Here is a 16,692-nt window from a genome sequence, read left to right as displayed (position 1 = left end):
CTGAAAGGATAGTTCAGCCAAAAATGAAAATTCTGTAATCATTTACTCACCCTTAATTTTCATTTTTGGCTGAACTATCCCTTTAGTTAAGGTTATAAATATGACTGGTAGCTTTTCCCCAATATGGTATTGGTAGTTACTAAAAGTAGTTTACTAAAGTACCTCAATATTTCTTCTACTAATTACTTTGTCATAGCTCTAAACAATTTCTCTTTTCCTTCTTTTTGTTTCATTGACAATGTGACATTTAAAAAAAGATATTGAAAAACTGTAATGCACCCATGTTTTCCACTGCTTTCTCTTGCCTAATAGAGAATAGCTAATAAACAATGTATTTGTTAAGCATTCTCTCAAGAAGAGAAAACAGAATCTCCATTCTCTCCCTGCTCTCCTGTGCTCTTCTCTTCTCTGTCTCTCTCTGGAGTTTGATGTCCTCCCTGAGTAGCTCCACTAGCTTCCACTCACTCCCTCACCTGTCCCAGGACACTTGCCATCCTAAGGCAGAGCAAATAAACCGTGCCTGTTATTAACAACAACAACAGCACAATGAATTTCAGCAAAAATGTGTGTATTAACTTGCATAGTATTTTTTAAGTCTTTCCCCAGCAGGCTCATTTTCTCCAGAATAGTACTAAAACAAGAGAAAATGGAAACACTTATGAAAAATATAAAGACAGGTTTGCAATCTTAACATTAGAAAATATGACACAGCAGGACATGCATACAAAATACTGAAGTGCTCAAGTTTGGTTAAAACATTTGTACACATATCTTGCATGACAGCACTACAAAAACACAACAAAGGGAAAGACTATTGCCTTATATAGTGGTTGTCTTATTGTTTGTGGGCTTTGTGTTAAAAAAAAAAAAACCTGGCTTTTAACACTTTTGCTAGGTATTTGAGTAAATGAAAACAATACTTACATTTCAATGTGAATTCCCCTCAGAACTCTCACCTGCCCTGTTCTTCTTCTTCTTCTTCTTCTTTTGATGTTTTATGGCGGTTGGCAAACCCCGCCCTGTTCTTTGAATATAAACACCGTTGTCATCTGCGCGCAAGTGATTCTGGGATATGGTAGGGTGCGAAGTGTCCATCAGATGTACACTTCATTTTCCTGGGAAATGGAGGGTGCATTTGAAGTCACTTTCGAAATACGTCAGCCTTCGTCGCGCCGTGGTGACGCAATCGGCCTTGGAACGCGGTCTTCGGAGGGTGCATTCTGAATTAGGACAGCTTACGTCGTGACGCTGTGACGCAATCGAACTTCAAATGCACACTTCGGAGTCCACGCACTTCAGTTTGGGACAAAAGGCAAGCTCCTCTTCTTCTTCTGCTCTCTCTCTCTCTCTCTCTCCCTCTCTCTCTCTCTGTATGTGTGTGTCTGTCTGTCTGTCTTTTGTAATTTAGCGTCATAAATATTATTTAATGGTCAATGACAGTTTGCACATAATGCTAGACCCTAAACGCTTTCATCCAGTGTTTTTGAAAGAGAGATCGTTGACAGGTAATTAAATTAACAGTGAAAATTATTTCAATATTAAAGTATTATATTATATTATATTATATTATATTATATTTATTATATTATATTATAAAGTCAATAAATGTGTAACTTTCACATCATACATTCAGTGCTGTGTAATATTAATTACTATATGATTTACAGTGAAATGATTATTTTTTATAGTATCAGCTGTCATTATATGCCATCAATAATCAGTTCTGCTATTAGGAATGAAAATATTTATGTGCCTTTAAAACTAACAATGACTAATATATGATTTAAAAAAATTGGAACAGAAACATTTTAAATATAATAATCCTAATTCTAAATAAGGAATGAATTTATAAAATAATGCTTTATTTTTAACTGTGTATTTGTAAAGTTTTGATATTCCAATATCCAGCCAAATACAAGGTGTTTATTTATGGGTTTTTTTTTTAAAAAAAAGGAATGTTTTGTAATTATTGCTTCATAATTAATTAGATGTATATATGGTGTTGTAGCTGCATCAGGGAGAGCATCTGAAGGATTGTTTTGATAGATGAATCCTCAACAGACTGTGCACCTGTTCACTCACATTCAACTAAATGATCTAATTTGTTGCTGTTGTTTTTTTTTGTTTTTTTTACACAGGTCCATTGTTATTCAGCCACCAATCATCAGGCGCTTCTCCTGTAAATCTACAGTACACTAATTGGTCCCCTAAAGCAACCAGCAGCAGGTATGAACCAGGACTGAAAAACGACTCATAAGCCTCATTGTGTTCACCCATATACATATAACATAAACTATGTCTTGCTGTATTGTCTAATTAGTATACAGTATGTTGATTTTCATTGCACTTTGATATGTATTAAATAGCTGTTTTTTTTTTTTTTTTAATTGAAAGGGCAGAACTGTTTGAATGCTGTTGATTATCACAGAAAATGATTTTGATTTGTGCATCAGTTTATAAAAATAAAACGTGTTTGGAGTAATTTACTTTAAATGGAAGTCTATGGGACAAAATAAAAACCATACTAGTCTTCAGTGCAACGATTTATCAACACTGTAAAAAGTATAGTAATTTTACATTTGGTAGATTCTTTTATCCAAAGCATTACATTGAATTCAAGCCACAATGCTGTTTGAGGCTGTTAATTAAATTAAAATCTCAGATCGAATTAAATCAAATTAAACCTGTTAATTAATGTTAATATTATCATTCTAAAATTAACTGTAAATTATAAACCTGTTAACTGATCAAGTCAATAGGTTACTTTTGCAATAGTGAATTATATTAGATTTATCAGAATAATATGTGTGACTTTACAGTAAAATACTGTGAAAAAGTTTTATGGCTATGAATTACAAATATTTACAGTGAAAATATATTATTTTAGTATAAACAAGTATCTTATAATTATTAAAATAGTATTACATTATATAGTATATAGTATATACATTTTGAATATGATATTGTTAAATATAATATTTGAATAAAACAAAAATCTATTTTATTCTAAATTGTAAGGCAATTCAAACTGTTACATCGATTATTACATATATAATGTGAAAATTACCCGGTTTACTGGCTTTAAATATATAATATAATATAATATAATATAATATAATATAATAATATATGAGCAATATAACACAAGTGGACGTGATATATTGTTGTATATTGGCACAGCTGTGATTCGACTGTATATACAGCCATATCTCATGTCTATGATTGTGATATTGCGTTTATACCACAGTTTGACGGCACGAGTGTGTAAATACATAAGAAACAACAATGGAGTGTCTTTTAAATCCCTCTTTTGTGGAGAACTACTTCCTTCAACCACGGATTCAAATCAAAAGTTGAGTTTAACAGCTGAGCCCAAGCCTCCATTACTAATTCCAAACATCACTTTAGAACTAGTAACGAAGGAATGTTGAGTTGCTTTATAAAAAACTTAATTAAAAGCTTTGTTTTATGTGCAGTAGAGTATTTTGAGAGAGAGATTGACTGAGCGAGTGTGATTACCTGCGTCTGATACAGCATTCATTCTTCAGCTCAATCTCATATTCATAATAAAACATTAGTTTATGTCCACTGAAGAAAGCAAAAGGCCATTTGTTGTACTATGCTTTCATCTGTTAAGGGTGATTTTGCTGCTCAGTACATTTGTTGGCTGCGTCAAGCTTTTGTTGAAAGTAAACTTCCATTTACAAAAGTGTTTATTTTTCAATATAAAAGTCTTTACTGCTAACTCGTAAAACAGTCTCTTGTAGCTGTTTAATGGCAGAACAATGTCACTAAAATCACCATCACGAACGCACACTGTTTCCCAATACTAAATACTAATATTTATATCAAATATTATTTATTGAATAATAATGTTTAATAAACAATAACAACAGCCATCATAAACGTTGCTAGGCAATTCAGTCAAAAGTACAAAGGCAGCATTATATACAGCACTGAAGCTACATAAAATATAACATGATGATTTTGCCCTCAGCCAAAAATATTTACTCTGGAACAAATAATAGATTAATGAGACCAAAGATTGCCCATTAGATTTACCCAAAACGAATTATGTCTCACGGTTAACCACTATAGAGACATCAGAGCCAGTGGTAAATTCCAGAAGATCTGGCCGAGGTGAGGCGCTCTCTCCGCGGGTTCATGAGCGCTGAACGCCTGCTGACGTCCTGGAGCTCACAATTCCGAAAACGTCGAAGCAAATTTTCAAATACACGTTATCTTTATTAACAAACCACATATTTGAAGTCTAAACAACTTCATTCTCACCTAAAAAAAAAAACTCTTAAAACTACATTCTGTGACACAAAAACAGTATAATTTTTAAATTATAGTGGATTTGGGCGTCCGCCATGACACTCGCTGTGAGAAATACGGCAACTGTGGCAAGTAGAGTGATACAAACAGTGAGACAGTTGGAGGAGCTCTGTTATCACTCTAATATCGCACTCTTATCAGCCAATCAGATTTGAGGACCAGAAAGAACTGTTGTATATAATATAATATAATATAATATAATATAAACCTGGTAGCTTTCACATTATACGTTCAATGATGGATGTAACAATACAAATGATCATATAATTTACAGTGAAATATATTATTGAAATATTATATTGAAATATTATTTAAACCGAGTTTAAATAATATACAGTGAAAAGTATTATTGTAATATTAAAATATCATATTAAAAATGTTTCGTAAATAATACTTTAATAAAGATTTTGTATTACATTATATTATATTATTATCTTAATCCTTTTGTCTTATTAACTTTCACATGGTGCACTGATGCTAAAATCATACTCTGTTTGCAAATATAGCCAGTTGATAAGAAGTGACACAAAAACACCGGCTCTGATCCTCCGGCAGAGATGCTGAGTTATTGCCACCAGCAAAGACTCTCCACTGTCATCCAGACTGTTTATATAATTATTATTCCTTACCATGGGGAAGAAATGCACTGAAGGAAGGAGGGAATGATAAAGAAATGACGACTAGCACTGCAGGTAGAAGAGGGGCAGAAGAAAGGCTGACATGATTCAGGTGAAGAGGTTACAAACGTTCCTCTGATAGTGTTTGTGCATGTGAACGGTCACACTCGGGTGCGTTTGTATGCTGCTGAATTGATTGTGTTTATACTCTCACATGTCTGTGTGTGTGTGAGAGAGAGAGAGAGAGAGAAGTATGGCTAATGCTGTTGAGTGTAATAGGCTGATATGGATGTAAACCTGAATTATTGAACATGCGCTTATAGAAACTTTAACTGTGAATCTTGTTTCTTAAAATTTGCAGATTCATTTGGAGACATTCTCCAACCATGCTGTAACACTTGAACAGTACAAGGGGGAAAAAATGCTTAATCTGCTTAATATACAATGCCATATACAATGAAAAAGTCGTTCAAAATTAAATATATTATATTTTGAATATTAATTATTATTATATAAGCTGATATGTGAATTGAAATATTATTATAATAACAAACCAATTCAGTTACTTTTACTGTAAAATACTATGTATTTTATGTATAATAATGATATTTTCTGTAAGTTCATTGATTGTTCATATTTGTTCAGAACTCTTTCCATCCACACAACAGAAAAGGTAAAATGTGTCATTTTAAGGAGAAATATATTAAATATGAAAGTTAAAACTGCTAAATTTAACTAAGTTATTTTACCATATACAATGAAAAACACACAGATTAATAAGACAATGTGTCTAACCTTACCATAAAACAATCTATCTAATCAGTCTAATTATTATATTATATTATATTATATTATATTCATGTGAATAATATATAAATAAATATATTATTAATTACACTGAACAAAATTATAAACGCAACACTTTTGTTTTTGCCATGGATTATCTCGGCAAAGGAGAAGTGCTCACTAACACAGATTTAGACAGATTTGTGAACAATATTTGAGAAATAGGCCTTTTGTGTACATAGAAAAAGTCTTAGATCTTTGAGTTCAGCTCATGAAAAATGGGGGCAAAAACAAAAGTGTTGCATTTATAATTTTGTTCAGTGTATATTTAACAAACTATTTAGTTGCTTTTACTGTAAAATATTGTAAAAAATGTTGTAAGTAAAATGAGCCATTTATTTCTAAAGTAGAAATACTTGTTTGATCAAAATAATTGTTTGATAATTTTAACAAACCAGTATATTTTATGTAATTTAAATAGGTTGGTATATTCACATTATGATTTTTTACAATGCAAGGAAGCAAAAATAATCTTAAAGATGCTAATGATTTGTATTCTGACATGTTTGTGCTGGAATTTACTGAAGTGTGAATATGGCTCATTTCCCAGATCATCAGGTACAGAGGTGAGACACCAGTCCCATGAGGTCCTGTTTCATTTGAGATGAAGTCTCCATTGATTTTTCCTCTTTCCTGAAAGCACTGACATTCACACCGATGCAAAACATGATGCACACACAATCACTATAATTTCCTCAAGGCTGTTGCATAGAAAAACACAATTGCCTTTCGTGTTTGTTTGACACACTACTGTGAGCTTGTGTTTCAGCTCACACTGTTCAGTAATTTAAAATCAATCTGTCATTTACAAACTCGGGAATGTTGTTCACAATGTTTCTAGCAAAACAAACTTGTAGCAAATTGTTTCAAAATAGATTTGATTTTGAGAGGACCGAACCAGGGCACCTGGAAAAACATAAATAAGACCGTTTGAGCTCTAAAAGCTTATTGGATGAACCAAATCCATGAAATATCCAATGAACGAATCGGAAAAAAATAATTTTGTCCAATTTACAAACCAAATAACCAGTTCACTGAAAAGAACCGGCTCAAAAACATGATTCATCCACTGATTCAGTTCATGAGTTCAAGATTTATAGTAAACAACCACTTAAATTTCATATGACTTTAGAAGGCTTGTAATATACTGTAGCATACAAAAAAAAAAACTTTGGTGTTTTAATTAATTAATTTATTAATTAATTTATATTTATTTATTTTGCACAAAACAAACATGCTCAAAGTGACTAAGACCTTGGGTGATGGGGGTAAGTAAATAATGACTTTTATTTTTTTTATAATATAATATAATATTTATGTATATTTTAAAATATGATTCAATGATTTTATGTATTATACTATATATATAGTGGATGATAATGATTTAAAATAAAATATAATATAATATAAATATTTATGTGCATTATATTTTAAAATATTTAAGTAATTTTATGCATTGTTTTATTCAATATACAGTAAATAAAGTTATTCATAAACTCAGTAACTCTTCTTCTGCAAAGTATAGTTTATTATAAAATGCAAAATGCAATAAATAAATAAATAAATAAAAATACAACTGTTCATTGTTAGTTCATGTTTTCTCAGGTCCATTAAAAATGATTAACAGATACTTTAAATTGTAATAATGCATTAGTAAATGTTAACATTAACATAAACTAAGATTAAAAATATAAGATAAGATAAGATAAGATAAAAAATAAAAAGTATTTTTCAATGTTAGTTCATGTTAAAAGCATTTATATATAATTATAATGTTAACAAATATAACCTTATTGTAAAGTGTTAGCAGTATAATAAAATATTTAAATAATTTCATATATTATTATATTTAATGTACAATAAATAAACATACTAATATTGACACGATTCTTCTGCCAAGCATAGTTTATTATCAGTTAAGTCATTGTAATTATAATGTAAATATATTATAATATCACACACACACACACACAGACACACATAAGGTGATTTTACTATAGCGAAGATGGCTCTGTTTCATTTTTTGCCCCTTAAATGTAGTAAATGCATTATACTGGATGGAGTTTCTTGGCTTATTGCTTCATTTTAGCACTCAGCCGTGACCTTTTTATTAATTTTTTTTTTTAAGCAAAGATGTGTGTGCTTTGTGCTTCTCACTAAATTTAGTTTGTGTGTGTGTGTGTGAGAGAAGTGCGCTCCCTCACACCCGTCTAGCGTGTGTCTTTATAGTGCCTTTATCCAATCAAAGCGCTTTGTGGGCAGACTTTAATTATCCGTCTTTGTGTCCGTCTCCCTCTCTACCGTCTGTTTTTTTTTTTTTCCCCCAGCATCTTTTGAAGTCGCTCTTCAGCCTCTTAAAGTAACTTGTAGGTTGACAGACAATTTGCTGCTTGGCTGCCCATCACAAATGGACAGATCCAGAGATAAAGGAAAAGAGAGAACGATAACACTGAAGCCTCTTATAATTTCAGTCCAATCGCAAAATCCAGTGGCAGTTTGGTGTCACCACTAAAATGAGATCTTCTTAAGGCCAAACTCTTACAAAGCGCCGATGGACAGTGTCTGATACTTGTATATAGGTACTATTTAGTAAAACCCTGAGGGATTTGTGATGGTAACGTCTCTAGTTTATTCTAAACACAGTAAAAGCTCAAACGTAAAATATCTCTTGATGGAGAAGTAGGGTCAAAACCGAGGTCAGGAGCAAAACAGACATTATTTTTAGTTTGACCTTATCATGGGTTGTGCTTTTTGCAGCCCATTCTTAAAATGGAAACATCACTTTAGTGTGTTTTTATAAAAGTCCCTGAGTGACCAGTTTTGTTGGTTAGTATGGTTAGATATTTTAATGGCAGTTCACTGTAAAAAAAAAAAAATTATATATTACAAAAATATATTTGTTTACTGCACTGTATTTTTTTCTGAAAATTGTAAATTCGCATTTCCCCCCCAGGAACTATGCTAAACCCGTTTTACCATTTTACAGTATGTTACAGTAATATTACATATAATGTGATGCAAACAATGTCATTTTTACTGTGTATGGTGAAGTATTGTACTTAATAGTTGCAAATGTTTCAGTCGTTTCAGTTTTTTTTTTTTTGTACAAATACTTTTATGCTATTTAGTTTATTTTAAATTTAGTTTGATTATATATTTGTGATAAATAATATTTTTAACTGAAAAAGTCAATAAATGTAGATGTTACTAAACTTTTTAGATTAGCATTTAGCATCAGTTAATAAAATGTCTTTCATGTTGTAATTACTAAAGTAGTTGGTTATATTATATATTATATTTAAGTCAAAATGTTATTTATTATGGCGAAATCAACCTGGCTTCAACAGACAGGTAGAAATAGTTCCTTACAGTAAACATTGTACTTTAAGTAATGTTTTATTCAGAAATGTAACTGTTTTGTTTATTTTCATTTTTTTTTATTCATTAGAATTTATATCAAAATATTTAACTGGAATAAATTATATAGTAGTTATTGTAATGTAAGAAGTTTAATTGTATATAGTATTGTTTTATCATAACTATAGTCTTTGATAAAATTTTAATTGTTAATAATTCATTAACTAAATTGTTTTTACTATAAAACATACAATGTAGTGGAAATCATTGCAGATTCACATTGACATGTTGGTTTTAATCTAATACATTAAAAACGTTTTTTTTTTTTTTTTTTATGTAAACGTGAAAAGCCATGCAAAACAACTCAAATTAACCTATGCTTTACGGAATACTTAAGACAAGGTCCAAACACAACCAAAGCTTTACCAAATCTCTAAAAAGTTAGTTAAAATATGGACTGAATAATGCTTTGGTGACATTTCCTTGTGAAACTGTAGACTTTCTGAAGAACTAAACAGAAGTGGTATCTGTCTTGCATCTTGTTGTTTCTTTATAGGAAACATCCAAAAGCGCAGAAAGCACTTTAATAGACTCGTTGGACTACAATGTCATGAACACCGACATCTGAGCTCCTCTGTGGGCTCTGCTCTACGGTGCAATGACTCCACAGGTACGAATTTAATTACTGCAGTCCCTTGAGCAGCCCCATATAACCAGGTCCCGCACAGCCAACAACCACAGCAATCAAACACCTGAGAGAGAGAGAAAGAGACACACACAGCTGTGGGTTCACGTTGACTGCAGGTTAATCAGAGTCATTTATCACTCGTGCTGTAATCGCTAGCATTAGTCACCTAAACGGCCAAAACTGTACGTGACATTTTTTCAACTGCTTTCTTCAGTATTGCAGTGCGTTCGCTCTATCCACACTGTCTTTATCTCATTCCCTCATTCATTTTATCTCTATATCTATTTCTGTCACATACTGGGGAGAATGAATTAGTAATGCTGCCTATGCGGTGTAAAAAATGAGGTGTTTGTAGAATTTAAAATAATGAAGGCAACCGTTTGCATTTCTTGACTTCAATCTAAGTTATAACTTAATATATAAATTGCAATGACTAAAATATAGACAAATCATAAACTTAACTAGATTATTTTATTACAAATAAAACCAAAGTAACCACAAATTAACCATGGTTTTGCTACACTAACCATAGTTTAACCATGGTATTTGTAGTAAAACTGTGGTTATACAAATTGTAATCAATATGCCAAAAAACATGGTTACTTCACTTTTACTACAGTAATACCATGGTTAATTTTCATAAGGGATATTAGACTACTTCAGACTGCATTAGTTGGTTTTCGCATGGCTAATTGGTAACATGTTGCTGAGAGTTGCTGGCATGGTCTTTAGCATATGTAGCACATAAAGACCTTTAGCATATTGTCTTTAGCATGCTTTAGCATATGTAATATATCTGAGTGTTGCATATTTTAACACATTAGCATGTTTAGGATGTTTCTGTATAGTTGGCATGTGTCTGTTTATGGCTTGTTTTATGTAGCTAGCATGTTTTAGCACTATTGCTAGCAGTTCTTCTAACATGTTTAAGTACATTGCTTGCTGCTAACGTGTTTTAGCATTTTCCCAGAATGTTTGTTGGCATTCAGTAGCCTAGTATCTATAATTCACTCTTCTGATTTCAAAACTTTTCTACTAGAACAATCTGTAACTTATTTGGTACCTTTTAAGCTTTTAGAGCGTGAAATGGCTTTTCAAAATCAAAATAATATTTGCGGAAAGAATTATCCTATGTTCATACTGGCCTGCTATGCAAAAACGATACTAAAAGTAATGAAAGACCCACCATTGTCAAGCAAATTGCAGTTGTTCTGGCTACCTGCACATTTTAGGATTCATTTTAGTGTCCCCACCTGGTTTTTAAAGCTCTCGAAGGGGATTCACTCATCTGAATGTCTGACACACAGTTTTCCAGATCACAGAACCATAATGTCATTGGAGTTTCACTCGGACAATAAAACTTCTATGTAATTTTTCACACTCAGTTTTACAAAGTACATATTTTTCAACTTTTTTAATGAAGATTTTGCTACCAACTTTTTTTTTTCTTTTGGATTCAGGAGTGAAGCAGCTATTATAACTAGGTTTTCTGAATAGCAATCCCTTTCTTTCTTTAGCCTGTCTTTCTTGTTTTGGTTGTATATCAAATTAAATTTTATAACCAAATTAATACAGAATATCAAGGGTTCACATACTTTTTCCTTGCAATATTTATAATATTATTAACTTTTTAAATCCCTTGGCTAACAAATGATCCAGGACTGCCACTGGTGCCTCTTCGAAAAAGCAAAATAAGTGCATTTTCAGATTGCCCAGATTTAATGTATCTTCTTCTAACACTGTTTAATAGATGTATAATAATTACTTTTAAAGTAGTAGTACTAGTATTAATATAACTATTAGCATTAGCTTTACTAAAGCAGTGGGAATGCAGAAAGATCTTAGTTGCTTAGGGAACAGTTTTTTTTTTTCTTCTTCTTCTTTGCCACAGGCTGTTAAGAGTCAACATTCTGCAAACCTTAATTACCTCCCGAGGGACACACTTGCTTATTTTATTCTCCCAGGGTTTGCGTTGCGTATCCATTCTCGCCATGGCTGTCATATGACTTCCACATTCATGTATTACCCCTCTACCTCAACTTTGCGTTTGCATAGTGTTTCTTTCTTTTTCACTCATCTCAACATGTCTCCACTAAGTGCTGTTTAATTAGGGACTAAACAGCGAAAGTGTGTAGCCGTCTATTGTATCATTCGGTTTCCTTATCGTTCATTAACTTCTGGCTGGGAGTCTGTGAAAACCTCAATGTAAAAAAAATGTAGAATTTGGCACACTGATTCATTTGGGTCTCAATATTTTCAGTGCCAATTTGGGGATCTGTATCTTCAACTCTCTAGCACCTAGCATCTAGTGTCTCAATATGCATGTATTGTAAGCTTGTAAGTTTTCAACCAAATGGTATAGAAACATGATTCTTGTGTTTTTTGATTCCTTAGGTCACGTTGTGTCCAGAGCACCCAACAAACTCATAATAATTCATACAAGATGGAAAAATTGCACAATGTTGTACAACTTTGGTTGAACGTTAACATTTATAGGTTTTTGTTGTTGTTGTTGTTTTCCTGTTACAATCATGGTTAGATTTACAGTAGGTGTTGGGGAAAACGTTAGGATTACATTTACAATAGGCTTGGACCGTACATTTTTGTTTGAATTTTTACAACTTATCAGGACACTGGGTTGGAGCACCATAGGGATTGAGCACCCATTGATTTTTTTTGCCCCATATTTTTTCCCCCATTTTTATTTATTATTATTATTATTATTATTTTTTTTTTACCTTTGCAAACATATTTTTTTTCCGAACTTGTCGTAAAGCTTTCATCAGATCCTCACAAAATTTGGGTCATATCATTTTGTGAACATGGCAGTCAAGATGTACTAAAAGCTTTTTGGTAAATCAAACCATTTGTGTTTAATGTGTGAACAAATTTGATTGCGACAACTCAGCTTCACAAGGCTTCGATGTATTGACATTAAACTCATTTACATATAAATCAAATCGCCATATAAAGTGCCCTGAACATACAGTAAAGGAGCAGTTTCCGATAGCGCCACCTACTGTAAAATCAAAATGGCCAAAAAAAATTTAACTTTAGTAAAATGTTTTATTTCCACCATTTTTTCTTCCATTTTTCCTTACTACTGTGAGTTTGTATATTTTCGGAACTGTTTGTCAGTAACAAATTTGACCAATTTGAACTATGCAAAGTACCCAAAACCGCCTACTGGTCAAAAGTTATAAACAAAAATGTATCTAATTCTAGACTTTGTTTCAAAAAGGCATTAAGACATATGTTCCACTGATGTGCTTATCCTGTAATGTCTTGCAGCTATAATTATATTTTCTTCCTCTCTCTCCCTTCATCTCCTCATCTTGCACTGTCATTTGATGAATTATCATTGTTCATTTTCTTTTAAGCACTGTCATTTATCTATCTTTCCCTTTCCCTGCTGTCTTCCTCTCAACAGTTTCATTAATCTCATTTCCAGGTATCTTCTGGCCCGACCATATAATTTCACCAAAGCTAAGTGCTGACAGTGAGAAATTGGTAATGTACCGAATCCAAAGAGAATTACAATGAATAGCTGTTGCGAATAACACATGGTCTTTGTAAACAAAACACACTTGACTAACTGATTTAAAAGCAATGGACATTCACAAAGTGCTTTTTGAAAGCTAGCAAGTGTGGCGAGAGCTGTTCGATTTTTATGATGAACAGGAAAAACTGGCAGCTTGGAATCTCTCTCCCCTCTCCGCCATTAAACCGGCTTTATAGGAGGATGGAAAGAGAGGCCATGCTGCATCGGTGGTCATTAAACTCAAAGTGAACACATATTGTGGTAAATAAAGCATTCATGAGTGCCGCCGAGAGATGCAAACTTCGCACTTTCTCAGATGTGCACAGATGTTTACACCTCCACCATTTCTCCTGTTGCACTACTGGCGCCCGACAGCTAGCCGCCCACGCTAAATTCAACCACTGTGACAATGCATGAGGCCTGCAAAGGTTAGTTAACTTGACTGCGTTCTTGAACAAGAAAAAAGTCCTAAAGTAAAATGGGCTCCTAATGCCCCTTTATGTTTACTTTAGGTCAACATCTCCAAGAACTTGTCTGATGAAGGTTTTTGATCTCAAAGTAATGGAAAAAAGAAAGAACTTGATGGAAAAATGGCACAACCTAGACTTTCATGGCTTTGATCCAAAATTCTGGACTATGTCTTCAGTCATTTTTAGATTAGACATCCATAAACTTAGTCCAGAGCATCCAACACACTCAATGTGTACAATATGGCAAATTTGCACAATGTTGTACAACTTGAATTGTATAAAAAATGTATAGGTTTTTCTTGTTACAATAATGGTTAGCATGGGTAATGTCGAGTTCACACTGCATGATTTTCAAAGTCATCGGATCACTGTTGTTTTCACACAGCATGACTATCTGGGGTAGCATTTAGTTGCTGCTGCATTCACATTGCACGTTCGGCAACAGGAGGTTACACACTGCATGGCTTTACAATAGGAAGAATTGCCAACAACTTTGTCTGGTCCGCAATCTACGTTTCACAACCAACTGCACGCGAGAAGTGATAAGGAAATAACGTAAAATCACGCTGATATTGTGGTCTCCTCCCCGATCAAACAGTAACAAAGACAGTGACTTGGTTTTCTAAAGCGTTTTTGAAAAAATACATACCCCACCTTTAATAACGCGTTAAAGCAAACTCATTTTAAAGGTGGGGTATGTATTTTTAAAAAAATGCTTTAGAAAGCTGAGTCTGGCCGAGTACCAAAACAAACTTGTAGCCAATCAGCAGTAAGGGGGCGTGTCTACTCATGATGTGGAGGAGAGAGTGCTCAGTACACATGACGGACATTAGAAGAGCCGAGCGACGATAGAAAGATAGAGATGGCGGATAAAAAACAAAAGAGCAATATGTCTGCGGAACAAACGAAGGCTTACGATAAGGCAAGAAGTAGGACCCGTGTAAATATCGAATCAGCTTTCCAGTGCTGGAGAGAACTCAAGGAGCAGGAAGACCTTCGATTGGATGCCGAGGTTGCTTTGTTTCTTCTCGATAGGTGAGTTTAGTTTGTTTCACATAACTAATATATGCTGTTAAAACACATATGCACGTTAAAACACAGTACTACTAAAACACATTCAACCTGTATAACCATAGTAACACACATTGCTTTCACTTATTGATGACACCTTCCCCTTGGCCGGCTGGCACAGCAGATTCCGCCATAATCATTGCTTGGGTTGCGTACGTATGTGTGGGGCGGAGCTATCAAAATAGTAGCGAGACCCTTTTGGGGTAGGGGCGTGTTTGTTTTGGTGATTTGAAATATCAACATTGTCTACCAGAAATCACTTACCCCACCTTTAACGCGTTAATTTTGACAGCCCTAATATATATACGTATATATATACATATACATATGTACGGCTATGTTTATTTCAATCCGACATTCAAATTAAAATATGGAATAATATTCATAACAGAAGATCGAAATATTAAAAATAAAATTGAAACTTACCTGCTTGAACTCTTTCATTTGATCGGGGTGTCGTCTTTAAAGTGTTTTGTTAGTTTAATGTGTTTCCTCCTTTTGAGGTCGCCATGTCTCAGTGCTTTTATGAAGAGAGCGCATCTGCGCACCTTTCGAATAGAGCATCAAGAACCGGGTTGACCAGGTACTCGCTACCACCGGTACTTAAGAAAACCTGGTACCGTAACGTTTTCATTTTTTAAGTACCGACTTGGTGCCGAAGTACCGGGTCTTTTGACAACACTAATATATACTTCGTGTTTTCAATGGACCATGCTGAGTCCAGAGCATCCAACGTACACATAATAATTTGTACAATACGGCAAAATCACACAATGTTGTTTGACTTAGTTTGTATGAAAACTTACTGGTTTTCCTGTTACAATAATGTTTAGTTTCAGGGGCAGGGCAAGGAGTTTGGATTTAGGATTACGTTTAGGTTTGGATCATACATCATACAACTTCTCAGTACACTGGTTTGGAGCACCATGTGATTAAGACTTGATGTTCCAACTCTAGTTCATGGCTTTTGTTAATGTTTACACTTTTGTTAATAGGCTCTATCAACGTTTCATCCAAAATTCTTGATTGAATTTTCAGTAAGTTTTAGATTAGACATCCACAAACTTACTGTTTTCAGAGTTTCAGAGTGTCTTTTCAGTGGACCATTTCTCTGATGTCTGAGGACACTGGTGTGTTGCTTCACAAATTAATTCAATTTCTGCTGTTTTCAGAGCCAAAATGCATCCAATTTCAAGAATTGGGCGGCTCTCCAGGCCAGACAACTTTTGAAAAACAATTTCTAAATAAGATGCGTAATGAAGACAAATGGGGTAAGTAATTCTGAAAGGTGCAACGATTTTTTTTCAGGGAAACAGTGACATTTATTTGATGGTGAAGAGAGAAGATTTTTTGCTTGGCAAAGATCATTTAGAGTTTGTTGGAAAAGCTAATCTGTTAGTGTTGTATCTATTCTCTCTGAACCTTAAACTCCTTATCTTAATGACTGTTTAAATCTGCAAAATGGGAAGAAGAAGTAATGAAAGATGGAAGATAGAGAAATTAGTTCAATCAGTTCATTTCCTGTCAGTCAATTTATCACGACTACCAAACATTTTGCTAAATCAATTGTAATTAATTAATGTTACACTTTCATTAAAGGGGTCATAGGATGCTACATGCACTTTTACAAGTTGTTTGAACTGAAATGTGTGTTGGCAGTGTGTGTACACAACCACCCTATAATGATACAAATCCACCCAGTGTTTTTTTTTTTTATCTGGTTAAATGTTTTCCCCTTTCTCAAATCGAGCCGATCTCAGATGC

General features: G+C 33.4%; 1 long non-coding RNA gene across 1 annotated transcript; it reads left to right on the top strand.

Moving 5' to 3' along the window:
- The first annotated feature begins 6,314 nt into the window (after positions 1-6,314).
- LOC107715070 (uncharacterized) lies at positions 6,315-12,293 on the top strand. Its single transcript, XR_001637060.1, has 3 exons — positions 6,315-6,367; positions 9,715-9,828; positions 12,241-12,293. It is a non-coding gene; the product is annotated as an uncharacterized LOC107715070 (long non-coding RNA).
- The last annotated feature ends 4,399 nt before the right edge of the window (positions 12,294-16,692 follow it).

Source organism: Sinocyclocheilus rhinocerous, unplaced genomic scaffold (assembly GCF_001515625.1).
Source record: "Sinocyclocheilus rhinocerous isolate Xijiao unplaced genomic scaffold, SAMN03320098_v1.1 scaffold509, whole genome shotgun sequence".
Lineage (NCBI taxonomy): Eukaryota > Metazoa > Chordata > Actinopteri > Cypriniformes > Cyprinidae > Sinocyclocheilus > Sinocyclocheilus rhinocerous.
The sequence above is the reverse complement of the archived record's forward strand: the minus strand, read 5'-3'. Positions and strand labels throughout refer to the sequence as shown.